At 37.2% G+C, this 10,203-nt stretch overlaps 2 pseudogenes; both read left to right on the top strand.

Annotated features, from left to right (window-relative positions):
- The first annotated feature begins 2,278 nt into the window (after positions 1 to 2,278).
- LOC145246287 (U2 spliceosomal RNA) lies at positions 2,279 to 2,442 on the top strand (annotated as a pseudogene).
- A 339-nt stretch (positions 2,443 to 2,781) lies between these two features.
- Positions 2,782 to 2,884, top strand: LOC145246269 (U2 spliceosomal RNA; annotated as a pseudogene).
- The last annotated feature ends 7,319 nt before the right edge of the window (positions 2,885 to 10,203 follow it).

Raw genomic sequence — 10,203 nt, forward strand, 5'->3', positions numbered from 1 at the left:
TAGTGAGATATCTTCTGGAGCGGTAGAAGGATCCCACCATCTTTCCAGCGACCTTGGCAACAGACTTGATGTACGTATACGCATAATGCAGACTTCTTATTTATTATAAATAGAAATACTATAGCTAGTAAACGTAACGTTAAAGTCCTTTTAAAAAATGAAGTAAAATAACGAAATAAACTGAGGCATGTGAATGCGAGTATATTTTTATTAGTGAGAAAAATCAAGATATCGTCTCTGTATCTAAAGTAAGACGTACTCAATATCTACTTCTTTGTCCAACCTAATTACTAACAGTAAATGCAGCTCAATTGGACTGTGTGAACTCATCCAGAATCTCACAAACCGACCACTAACAAACACTGAGATAGATGTTCTAAACTACCAATTAAAATTCGCGACGGAGATTTCCCCTAAATAACAACTAACATGATCGTCCAAAATTGCATACACGAGGACACCGATTTATATGAAACAATTCATTCAGGGGTGTACATCCACGACTACCACACAAACTATGGAGACTAACTTACCAAAACGGCATATGCATTGCTGCAAGAAAAAACAAAACACACAAAAAAAAAAAAAAAATCAAACAAACTATTTCTGATGGAAAATAAAACACAGTAAAAGTTGATTATGTTGTGTGTAAAACGGGTGCGTATATACAGGTTTATATATGGTATATTCACGCTGACACACCGGATTCCTTGAGATCACCACAGTTAAGTGGCGTTCAGCATGGTCAGTATTGAATGGGTTACCATTTGGTAATACTAGGTGATTTATGTGATCTCCCTTTATCTTTGCATTGCTTTTAGTCGTCCTAGTCTTCTATTTGCCATTAAAATCGGGCAGAGCCAAGTCAGATGAGGTGCATTTTGGGATATCGCAACCCTGACTTAACGATTACATGCGAAGGCAGTTTTACCTGGTGTATCACTGGTCTCTTGAGAAAGATCGGTGCCATGAAACAGATTTTTAGTCGCGTGCGAGCGACTCTATGTCACTCCATCGGTCGGTCGGTCGGTCGGTCTGTCCGTCGGTCGGTCTCTCGGTCTTTCCGTAACACTTTTGTGCTTGGCCTTTTTGGTTAAGATCAAAGGTGTGTAGTTAATAGATGCTGTTCTTAGCTTTTTAAGCTTTTCTCGGCCTTTGGCCAAGATCAAACCGAAGTATTTGTTCTGGCTGATACTGCAAGCAAAGACCATATATGGGGGCGGACCCACATATAAGACCTTGGTCAATGTAGGGGCAACCCTTCATACAAATTGTCACGATCCAGATCCCCTACTCCCCGCGGAGCTGGTGCCCATTTTCCCTTCACTCCTCACATTAAAAATCGGCCTTGTGCCTAATTTGATCGGTGGTGGAGCAAATGAATACGCTTTTCTCGGCCTTTTGACCAAGAAAAAAGTGTAGTATCTGTTCCAGCAGATAGTGCAAGCAAAGACCATACAAGGGGGCGGCCCCACATATAAGACCTTAGTCAAGGTAGGGGCAACCCTTCATACCAATTGTCACTATCCAGCTCCCCTACTCCCCGGGGAGATGGTACCCATTTCCCCTTCACTGCTCATATTAAAAATCGGCCTTGTGTCTAATTTGCTCATGGGGGAACAAATAAATACCGCTTTCCTTGGCCTTTCAGCCAAGATCAAAGTGTAGTATCTGTTCCGGCAGATGCTGCACTTAAGATAATTTGTACCAGTCAATGGAGGGGAAACCCTCTATACTAGGACAATTATTATTTTTGGTAACCAGAGTGCCCCCTTTTTGCCTACTTTTAGGGGAGCTGGTTTTTACCTCACATTAAAAACGGCCTTGTGCCTAATTTGCTCAGTGGGGGAGCAAATAAACACCATCTGTTCCGGCAGATACTGCAAGCTAGGACTAGCTATGACTAGCAAAGACCAGATGTGGGGGCAACCCCACATGCCTGACCATTAACCAGCTCGCATTTCCCACCTCTCGGGAGCTGGTCCCCTTTTTCCCTTCCCCCTCCCTTCACTCCTCACATTAAAAATTGGCCTTGTGCCTAATTTGCTCGGTGGGGGAGCAAATAAATACCATCTGTTCCGGCAGATACTGCAAGCAAAGACTATATGTGGGAGCAATCTCACATGTAAGACCTTGGTCAATGTAGGGGCAACCCTTCATACCAATTGTCACTATCCAGCTCCCCTACCCCCGGGGAGGCGGTCCCCATTACCCTTCACTCCTCACATTAAAAACCAGCCTTGTGCCTAATTTGTTCGGTGGGGGAGCAAATTAATACAGATTTTCTTGGCCTTTTGGCCAAGATCAAGTGTAGTATCTGTTCCGGCAGATACTGCAAGCAAAGACTGTATGTAGGGTCAACCTCATATATAACATCTCACATGTAAGACCTTGGTCAATGTAGGGGCAACCCTTCATACCAATTGTCACTACCCAGCTCCCCTACTCCCCGGGGAGTTGGTCCCCATTTCCCTTTCACTCCTCACATTGATAATCGGCCTTGTGCCTAATTTCCTCGGGGTAACAAATAAATACAGATTTTCTTGGCCTTTTGGCCAAGATAAAAGTGTAGTATCTGTTCCGGCAGATACTGCAAGCAAAGACTGTATGTGGGGTCAACCTTATATATAACACCTTGGTCAGTGTAGGGGCAACCCTTCATACCAATTGTCACTATTCAGCTTCCCTACTCCCCGGGGAGTTGGTCCCCATTTCCCCTTCACTGCTCACATAAAAATCTGCCTTGTGCCTAATTTGCTCGGTTGGTGAGCAAATAAATACAGATTTTTTTGGCCTTTTGGCCAAGATCAAGTGTAGTATCTGTTCTTACTACTTGCTGTACTTATGTTTATAACTTTTTGATATAAACTGGGGATCACTTTTCTGTATTAATTTAATGTAAAATAAGAACCCACTTTACAACCAATCAGTTTCAAAGCCATTCAAGTCATTCTCCAGATAATTCATGTTGTTTTTGAAGGGTTCCAGTTATTTTTATAGCATTCAAGTCATTCTTAAGGTCATTCAATTCATCCTTAAGTTCATTAAAGTTGTTCTAAGTCATTTACTTTTTATTTATTTAAGTCATTTCATCCCATTTTTCGGTCATTTTAGTTTATTTTTAAGAATTTCATGTCAATCCTACATTTACGCATTCATTCATTACACGAGAGCACGTGACTAATGGCTATCGGTCTTGTTCATGTACGTAGTAAACAGGATGCAGCTCTTACAGTATTAAAACTTTGCTGTTGCTTCCTTTCGTCTAAATACTAAACAGTTTAGGTAACGGTAGCGACTATACCTGGAGAGATAAATGTTTTGGTTTCGATTTTTTTTTCAAAGGGGTTACCATATATCAAGGCCTGGAGGCTATTCGAGGATAAGGGTTTATATGTGTATTGTAATTTGATATAATTAGATTTTTACGAGGACAGTTCAATAAGAACTTGTTTACGTTGGAAAAAAGGCAACAATATTGTAATCAAGTGGGAAGCAGGCCAGCGGAATAGAGTTCCACAGACGAGCAGTTATAGGAAAAAAAGCTTTGTTCATGGAAGCCATGTTTAGGTTTAGGCATCGTAAGAGGGTTGGGAAATTTAGTGATAGTGAGTTTTACTAGATGATTGTGATTGGCGAGGGGTACTATAACTTAGAGCTCGAAAATATCGATAGAGCAGAGACAGGCTCGCAACGTCTCTTCCGAGGGAAAGAGGTTGTGGAGATTAGATAATGAAATCTGTTTTCAACTCTCTCAAGGCAAGATAGATTACTTCGAGCAGCTTCCGTCTAGATGTTCTAGGATGTACAAGGTTGAATTGCTGCCATGCAGATAAAGAATTTCATAGGCACTGAGATATATACTGGAGCGGTATAGTGATCCAACCATGTGTCCAGCGACCTTGGCTACGGGATTGATGTATGTGCTACATTTCAGATTACAGGTGAAGGTCCAACTAAGAAGTGTGTCTAAACACAGGGGTCCTCAAAATGAGAGCCGTTCATTTCAATAAAGGGCAGATGTGTGTTAGAGAGTTGACGATTGGAAAATAGAAGTTTGGTTTTAGATGCATTAAAATTACGGAAAAATACTAAACAAATCCTTTTTTGCATTTTCATCGGTTTTTATTATTATTCCTGCATTGATGAATGTAGTACAATCGACGTTTATAGAAAAAGAACAACGCGAAATGATGAATATTACGAGTTTATTGTTTTAGATTGACAATATAAGTAGACATTCGAGGTGCCTTAAATAAGTTTCAAGTCGCGTTCCCTACCGTTTAAGCCATCGAAAGATAAAATTTTAGAACATAATAAAAATGGAAAGATGGATGCACGTGAATATGAAAATAAAAATAGGTCCATGATAACTTCACGGGACTATCAACACTGCGTTAGTATATATAAATGTACATTTGGCCCCATATAATAGATAAAAAGAAATCACTTCAGTAATGCCTATATTTCCTTTTTTACATATTTACAACTAATTTATAATATGTTCCATTTCAGATCTGGGGTGAAGGTCAGACCAAAAAGCTTGTCTAAACATGAAGTATTCTCAAGGCGAGAGCCGTTCATTTATTAAGGGGCTAGATGTGGGTCAGAGCGTTGATGATGAAAAGAGAGAAGCTTGGTTTTTGATGCATAAAAATTGCCCAGCAACCTTTTCCCCCATTGCATCATGGGCTCAAGATCAGAGGAAAGAGAATCAGAGAGATCATGCCTGTTTCTGGTCTTTGAATTGTTGCCATAGACTGTCATGTCGTCTGCATAAATGTCTACAAATAATCTAAGAATATGATTTTTTTTTACATGGAGGTCACAACTTATCAAGGCCCAGAAGCCACACGGGAATAAGGGTTAAAATTTGGGAGAGTATAGCTGACACGTAAGCCATACATTTTGAAATCACTACTATGCGGCACAATTCAGGCTGATACACCGCTTCTCACAAGATCATCGAAATAATGTAACGATAAGATCGCCCAGTACCCACTCCTGACCATTTGGACACGTAAGGCGCTGTATGTGCAATTCTCTTATCTCAGTATTGATGCCGTAGTCCTGAGGTTATATATTTGCAAATGGAATTGAAACAGTGCCGACTCAGGATAGGTGTGGTTTGAGATTGTTACACTCTTGCCTCAATAATTTCAGTCGCACTCACCCTTCATTGGGCATCCATAGTCTGACGAGACTGAACGAAATTGTATTAAATAGGTTTTGTTCTTCCTTTTTTTACGAAGATCTTTCTTATATTCAACTATTATATTAACAATTATATTAACTATTATATTAACTATTATATTAACTATTATATTCAACTATTATATTAACTATTATATTCACTATTATGGTTACTATTATATTAACTATTATTTTCACTATTATGTTAACTATTATATTAACTATTATATTAACTATTATATTCAACTATTATATTAACTATTATATTCAACTATTATATTAACTATTATATTCACTATTATGTTAACTATTATATTAACTATTATATTAACTATTATATTCAACTATTATATTAACTATTATATTCACTATTATGTTAACTATTATATTAACTATTATATTAACTATTATATTCAACTATTATATTAACTATTAACTATTATATCAACTATTATATTAACTATTATATTAACTATTATATTAACTATTATATTCAACTATTATATTAACTATTATATTAACTCTTATATTCAACTATTATATAAAATTGCAGACGGTAAACTACGCAGCAACCTATTTGTGTTTACTGCATCCTATGTTGTTGCCCTAGAAACCATCGATTCGCGTGAGTAAGCATCCTTAAATTTACTGCTCATTGACAGCATCCATTGAGACATCCTATCGGCCCATTTTTCATCTTTTCTCTCGGTTAAATCCCAATCCAAGCGGAGTTCCTTTATTTGTTCTCTTCTTTTCAAAACAACTCAGAATCGGCCGAATAAATATAATTGTAAATTGGACCACAAACAACTTACACTTGTTCCCACCCATAGCTGCTTTCAGGTGCCTCCTTACTAAAGCTTAATTGCTTTGCACCGAACCAAAAATGTCATCTTACTCATTTTTGTTTCTTCTTTTTTTTTAATGTTCTTATAATGTTGTTTTAGCATTGGAGGGAGAATCCTACCGGATACTGGACATCTACCTGCTATCAAATACATTCACACCGAGTTTCTTTTTTAATATGCAAACCGTTCCTTTAAGTGCAATTATATTTATCTCTCTTCGGTTAGTGTTCTCGCCTCGAGATCTAGCTCCAATCTGCTAACTTTGGCCCAGGCATTTGCTTATATTGAAAGGTGATGGGATTGGGTAAGCTGTTCCCCAGACCAATTAGAACTCTACACGTTATTCGGGAAAATCTCGAATCCTTGCGTGTGGCAAACCTGCAAGGCTGCAAGGCTTGCGAATCTAGGATCAGAACTCAAATTCACTCACACACCCCGGAAGGTTGATACTTTTACTTCTCGCACTCAGAAGCCAGACGTTTCGCTTAGCCGAGTTTTCGTTATAGCTTTCCGTGACATCTGTTGTCATTTTTCTCAAACAATTAAATATATGTCTGTTTTACAAAAACATAACAAACTTTAGATAGGTTATCCGCCGTTGTCCGGGCACCCAAATAATGCTAAACAGATAATATCAGCATAATCACCCAGCCTCACTCAGTGTTTAGAGGGTCTCAATCTCCTCAATGGGGAGCGATATCGCTCCCTGAGGTGGTTACGCCACAGTTTATTATTGTTTTTCTTTCTCTCCGTCTTGACAATTACTTTTGGAACTACCCTTGTATTATTGATGGACACTAGGCCCCACAATTGAAACGAAAGACTCTTTATCTCCCGCTATCACAATGGGGTCACGCGTCCATCTACCCTGGTTTTTTCTTTCTGCTCCATAACACGCCGGCCGTAGACAGCCGTTTCTCGTCTTTGGCTTTAGACGTGCAACTTTTTTCAACCGCATTTTTCTTCCCCGATCACATGGTGTCCTTTTTTTCTTTGTCTTCTCACACACTACCTAATTTACATGTCTTTTTTTCGGATAATACTGATAATGTACTCCAAAACCGGCTATCTTATAGCTCCTGCTGATTTTTCCCACGCGATCTGTTACACAAGAATATACATACGACTGGGAGACGTTTGTGAATTTGATATTCCCTAGAAACTTTATTATTCATAGGAACACGGTTCCATCCGCGAAAAGTTATTATCGATAGCTTGGCTTGGCTTGGTTTTACATTGTTATTCGGTTGAAGTATTTAGTGTTTGTGTTTATCTTAGTTATTATAGTGAGAATTCCCCCCATGCTTCCGTTCAGTCTTGAAAGAGAAAGGGGGCAGTAGTGCGTGTAATTGTAAGGCAAGAGTTGCGCAATCTCCAACCGCACCTTTCCTGAATCGATACTGTTTGAGTCCAGTGACAAGGAGAAGAACAGAACGACTTAAAACAATGCTGAGATAAGCAGAGAGCACATACAGCATCTGAAAGTCCCAAATTGTCACCCATTTAGTACTGACCAGGTTCAACGTTCCTTAACTTCGGTGATCCAGAAGGGACCCGGTGTGTCAACGTGATTATGCCATACAGTGAGAATTCTCGAGATCTACTTAAGGATTCCCGAGTTCAACCATATAATTCCGAAAAATACTTTGTTAAATATCAATCACGCCATAATTTGGAATAACTCAAATTTTTAATCATCATCCCCCAAATGATTGTTATAAATTTTAAATTACAAAAACGTAAATAATATACACGCGAAAGACACCTTGTTAAAATGACAATCCCATACCAATATATCGTTATAATATCATAAAAATGTAACTTATTCTCTCATTTAAATGCCTGCAATGTATAATAAACATCAATGTTCCTATTTACTTTCCTCCCCATGAGGGAAGAGTAGGACACAATGTCGACATTTAATGTGGGTAAAATCCAACTACACAAAATTGCGTATTCTAGATAGGATAAAAAATTAAAAAAATATTGCCTCAGTTCAGGAGGATTTCTCCCTCATTGACCGAGGACAGAAGAGTGCAATAAAGTAGCATAACAGATACTACATTTTGTTATTACCCAAAAGACCAAACTGTTAATGCAATTCATATAAATTTCGTTCATCATACTAAAGGTTAAATATAATATTTATTTAATCATCATATTATGTATTACGATATTTTAGTTATTATTATACTACAGGTTACAATATATTTTTATAATACTATCGCTACAATATAAATATATATATATATAATTTATGAATCATACTATCTAATATATTTATTGACTAGATGTGACATACTATTATATAAGAAATATAGACATGATATATTATAGTTTATAATACAGATCACAGTAAATTAATTATCACACTACCTGGTATATTATTAATGTATACAACAGATTATATGTTTTTTAAAACAATATCTCGGTTATGATCTATTATTAATTAGTCATGCTACCTGATATATTATTTTTATATTACAGGTTGCAATATATTATTTGTTTATAATACTATAGGATCCAATATATTATTTATTTTTTATCATACTATAACATATAACGTATCGCTTGATTTAATAGTGTTATTCCCGTCTCTCTTCGCTTGTCAACTTTTTGTGTTAAAAAGCTAGGAGGCTATACTTTTGAGACGAGACTCGTATGACATAGTATCCAGTCGCAGTCATCGTTCATCGTTGGCAAAAATACGGTAATGAATAGATAGAAAAATTAATTATGAAACACAAAAAGGATGCTCATTTTAATGATACTACTTCTGTTTCTGTATCCCTTAATCTTTTTTCGAGTTAATTGAATAAGGGACGTTACTTTTGTAACTACCATTGTATTATTAAATTATCATACAACAGACTATAATACAATAACCTTTGCTTATGCTATATGCTGTATTATATTATTTATGTGCCATACTATAAATTACAATATATTATTTATATACCATATTGTGTTACAATATATTATTTACTAGCATGGTAACCCGACTTTGCCTGAGATTCAATGATGTCGAATAAATGTTTCACGCTTTCATATTTTTATTCTACTTTAAAATCGGTGAAATTGCTTATTTTTCAATCAAATCGATTTATTGCCTGCTATACTTGGAGATACAACCCCCCAGTGATTTATTTAAAATATATTCTAGTCTATATGTCACCGTAGAGATCCTACTGTTGCTTTAAAAAAAGTATATTTTATACATAACGACTTGCATTAAAGTTTAAAATGCAAGTGTAAAATATAATGTTGCAATTGTGCTCTAAACAGACACATTAATTTCGACCACGCCTCTGTCATATAAAAGATGGAATACTGCTGCCATATCTGGGCAGGAGCTTCTAAAAACAGCCTACCCTGCCTTGACAGAGTACAAAATAGATTTCGTGGCTTAGTGGGGGATGCCCTTTTCTCTACCCTGCAACCTCTCTCCCACAGAAGAGACCTTGCGAGCCTATCCTTGTTTTATCGTTATTTCTATGGCAGGTGCTCGTCTGAACTCCAATCTCTGGTCCCCCCTCGCTAATCTTTCACGAAAAACACCCGTCTAGCCGTATCCACTGTGAAAAATTTCCCCCACTCTTTATATGTGCCTAAATCAAAACGTGGATTCCATGAACAAAGCTTCTTTCTTAGAACTGCACGCCTGTAGAACTCTGTTCCGTCTGCCTGCTTCCCACCTGACTACAACTTGGATGTCTTCTAGTCCAATGTAAACAAATTCCTAATGAACCGCCCCCTTAAGTAAACATTTCATCAAATCTCCACACTAAGGTAATGTACTTGCAATAACCCTTATCCCTGAGTGGCTTCCGGGCCTTGATAAGTGGTGACCACTGTGTAAAAAAAAGAACCTGTTGTTGATTTGATACGCATAGTCTCACTGGTTTTACTGATATAATAACTGGAATTTACGTTTAAAATTTAAGTTTAGAAATTAAGCTTAATTATAATTGCACAATTATGCGTTAAAAAGAAACATTCATTTCGAACACGCCTTTGTCATATCTAAGAAGCTACTGCTGATTTTATATCCTTGGCCTTTTGGTTTGTGCGGTAATAAAACTTCTCAAATCCACTTCGGACGTTATGCTGTATAAGGTGTTAACTTTAGTCAAAACCGCCTGTTCCTTCTTTTATCAGATTA

This window comes from Euprymna scolopes, chromosome 23 (assembly GCF_053919585.1).
Source record: "Euprymna scolopes isolate OS-2025 chromosome 23, ASM5391958v1, whole genome shotgun sequence".
Taxonomy (NCBI): domain Eukaryota; kingdom Metazoa; phylum Mollusca; class Cephalopoda; order Sepiida; family Sepiolidae; genus Euprymna; species Euprymna scolopes.